The sequence below is a fragment of the Talpa occidentalis genome, unplaced genomic scaffold, assembly GCF_014898055.3.
Source record: "Talpa occidentalis isolate TD23 unplaced genomic scaffold, MPIMG_talOcc4v2.1 talOcc4.5, whole genome shotgun sequence".
NCBI classification, from domain to species: Eukaryota; Metazoa; Chordata; class Mammalia; order Eulipotyphla; family Talpidae; genus Talpa; species Talpa occidentalis.
Genome location: NW_023604861.1, coordinates 102881076 through 102884729, shown reverse-complemented (window position 1 = coordinate 102884729; position 3654 = coordinate 102881076). Strand labels below are relative to the sequence as shown.

At 58.6% G+C, this 3654-nt stretch overlaps 1 pseudogene; it reads left to right on the top strand.

Moving 5' to 3' along the window:
- Positions 1 to 646: 646 nt before the first annotated feature.
- Positions 647 to 3654, top strand: LOC119259934 (chymotrypsinogen 2-like; annotated as a pseudogene).

Below are 3654 nucleotides of genomic sequence, written 5' to 3'. Positions count from 1 at the left end.
CATCGAGCAATCTCAACCTCAAAAGTCTCACTCCTCAGTTTCCCCATCCTGGGAAGAGGCTCCGCTGTATTCCAGTGTCAGAAATTGGTCCCCGGGGCTGTGCTACCTGCCCAAGGGAAGGAGCTAGTCCGCCATGAGCTTAAGAGGGATACTGGATGGCAGGAGGAGGCTCCAGGTCAGGCCAAGACACTTGTCTTGTCACGGACACTTCATGTTCAAACCCAGGGTCCGTGGTCCCTGTAGATAAAGGCCAGGGTCCACATCTGTCCCCTCCTTGATGACACTGCCAGGATTTTGAGCCATTAATTGACCTCTTCCAGGTCATCCAACTATGAGACCAGGTTGTGCCTGAAACCTTGCTCAGGCCCAGCTGCTGCCCACAGGGCCTAGAGGAGGAAGCCTGGTGTCCTAGTCCCTTCCTCTTGGCTAAGGGTCAAGGTTCACATTGTTTGCCCCCAACATTGCCTTTGGACCTGACCTCATTTTAGTCATGACCACATGCTGCTGTCCCTGCCCTTTTCTGGACAACCTGGCCACTTGGGCACACTCCCAGGAAAGGGACTGTCACCTCAAGGTCTCCAGATTATCCAGGGATATAAAGGGGGAGCCCCAGGCAGGCTCCCCACACCTCCCTGACTGCAGCACCATGGCCTTCCTCTGGCTTGTCTCCTGCTTCACCCTCCTGGGCTCAGCCTTCGGTGAGTACCGGGGTGGACTTAGGCTGGGAAGCCCGCTCCCCTCTTCCAAGTCCCGAGGCCAGCAGGGGCGGCAGGAGGTCCTAGCTCAGAGTTCGGCCATGCTTGGTGGAGTGAGCCCAAGTGAATCTCGGTCCCTGCTGAGCCTCACGGCCTGTCTCTTCTATGGAGAGGCTGGGGGGATTGGACCAGAACAGCAGAGTCAGGCCGCCAAAGAAGAGCTGGACTTTTATGGGGTTGTCCAAAGGTCTCCCAGGCACAGAAAGAAGTGTCCAAAGGGATCGGATGCTCTCACAAGCAGTGGCTCTCCAGTAGGCTCAGATGGTGAGCGATTGGCAGGTGTTTTAAATCAGGTTCATCAACAATCACTGTGGGAGGAATCCAGCAGGTCCATCTTTGCTGCTCCTGGTATTGTATCCTTATAGCAACTCTGTGAAGTCAGAGAGTTTATGATACCTATTTGCTCTGGGGAGACTGAGACTCAGGGTGCTTAAGTAAGGCAGTGACTGGTGGGTTCAAATCCACAGAGTCCAGCCTCCAGCCCACACTTTGGTGCTGACACTGCCTTGCCTTTGACATATTGCCTTGTTTGGGCTGAAGCATTTGGCAGAATGAGTGTCCCTGGGCAGTTTCTGAGGCAGTAGATCTGGGGAGGAAGCAGAGTCAGCCTTGATTTATACTTCTACCCCATACTCCCACCCCCAGGCTGCGGGACCCCCGCCATCCACCCAGTGCTGAGCGGCCTGTCCAGGATCGTCAATGGGGAAGACGCTGTCCCCGGCTCCTGGCCCTGGCAGGTGTCTCTGCAGGTGAGGGCCAGTCAGAACCTGAGTGGGGTCACTCTGGGCTACAGGCTTCCCAGGTGGGGGCTGCTGCCCAGCTGGGTGTGGCTGGTGTCTGGCCAGTGCTGACCCTGCCCTCTTCCTGCAGGACAGCACCGGCTTCCACTTCTGTGGGGGCTCCCTGATCAGCGAGAACTGGATGGTCACTGCCGCTCACTGCAATGTCAGGTGAGCCAGGGAGACCCCAGGAAAACCCTTGGGGTGGGGAGACACATAGCACTAACAACTAGTCCTTTAACTCTTTTGTTCCTCAGTTTCCTTGTTAGGGAAATGCATAGACAACCATTCCTGCCCTTCCCCCAGGGTGGTTTGGGAAGGAAACACCCCACAGGTGCTATTGTCCTGGTGTTGGTTCCTCAGTGCTCATCCCCAGTCAGCACCTCACGGGCATGCACAGGCATAGGCACACATGCATGCCTGCACACTCACATGTACATACAAGCACCCTGCGCCCCACATGGTCCCCACCTAACAGCAGGAACCCGTCCTTCCTCTGGCCTCCAGAACCTCCCACCACGTGGTGGCCGGAGAGTTTGACCGGGCTCCAACACTGAGAACATCCAGGTGCTGCAGATTGCCCAGGTAAGGCGGCCCCAGAATCCAGGTGCGGCCTCCTGCAGGGGTGTCCTTCGGAGTGTCCAGCTCACTGGGCTGGGCCATGAGGTCCAAGAACCCACAGCACAGGCTGGACGCCCATGATGGAGCAAAGCAGAAAGTGGGGGTGTATGAGGTCCCACACAGGGGAAGATCTGACCTCAGCCGCTGGGTCTCAGCTCCTGCAGCCTGGGAAGGAGCTTGGAGGGGAACAGCCATCGTCCAAAGAGGCAGGTGAGCAGGCCCGAGTCCTGGCCCTGCCCCCTGCCTCCCAGTCTCAACTGAAGCTGTCACTCCTGCCTCCAGGTTTTCAAGAACCCCAAGTTCAACATGTTCACCATCAACAACGACATCATCCTGCTGAAGCTGGCCACTCCTGGCCGCTTCTCCCAGACTGTGTCCGCCGTGTGCCTGCCCAATGAGGCTGATGACTTCCCCGCTGGCTCCCTGTGAGCCACCACTGGCTGGGGCCTGACCAAGCACACCAGTGAGTGACCAGCAGGCAGGGCAGGTGGCTAGTGGGCAGGGCCAGGCAGGCAGGGCCAGGGTTGCTGACCACTTGCCTGCCCTTCCAGATGCCAACACCCCCAACAAGCTGCAGCAGGCTGCCCTGCCCCTCCTGTCCAACACTGAGTGCCAGAAGTACTGGGGCAGCAAGATCACCGACCTCATGGTCTGCGCTGGAGCCAGCGGCGTCTCCTCCTGCATGGTAAGGCCCCTTGGCTCAGCCAGCTGCTCCTGCCCTCCCAGCAAGGTGTGGGCTCAGGCAAAAGTTCAGGCCGGAGTCCTGGGTAGAGGGAGAGGAAATGGAGTCTCAGAAGGCCTCCTTTAGGCTCTGGCCCTCTACCCTTAGACCTCCTGGGCAGCATGGTGGACAGGGTCCTGACGGATCTGCCATGACCTCAGCAGACGGGTGTCAGAGTGGGGGCCTCTGCTGTCAGAGCCCCCAGATGACAAAATGTCCGTGAGAGCGCAATGTCAGCACATGGCACCTCCTGGAATTGTACAGTGTGCAGCCTGGGCAGGAGCACATGCGGCTCCAGGAGGACTCCCTCACCTTGGCCCCATCACCTCCCACCCTGCTTTCTTCTCATCTAGGAAACCAACATTATGAAAGCTTCACTCTAGGACCCCACACTCGGGGTAACCCAGACTTCAGGGGCAGAGGCCACAGCAGTTGCTGATATTCCTTTCATACTCTCCCCAGTGTACTCGTGCTGGGCATGCAAGGCTGTCAGCTTCTAGACTGGGCAGTGATGACAATGCCCGGGGGCCCCTGGGCCAGGCCATGTGGCCACCAGGTCTGAATCCTCATTTCCCTCTCCCACAGGGTGACTCTGATGGCCCCCTGGTGTGCCAGAAGAATGGAGCCTGAACCCTGGTGGGCATCGTGTCCTGGGGCAGCGGCACCTGCTCCACCTCCAGCCCTGGCGTGTATGCCCGCGTCACTGAGCTCATGCCCTGGGTGCGGGAGATCCTGGCTGCCAACTAAGCACAGTCCCTCTGACCCCTGCTGAGCCCGT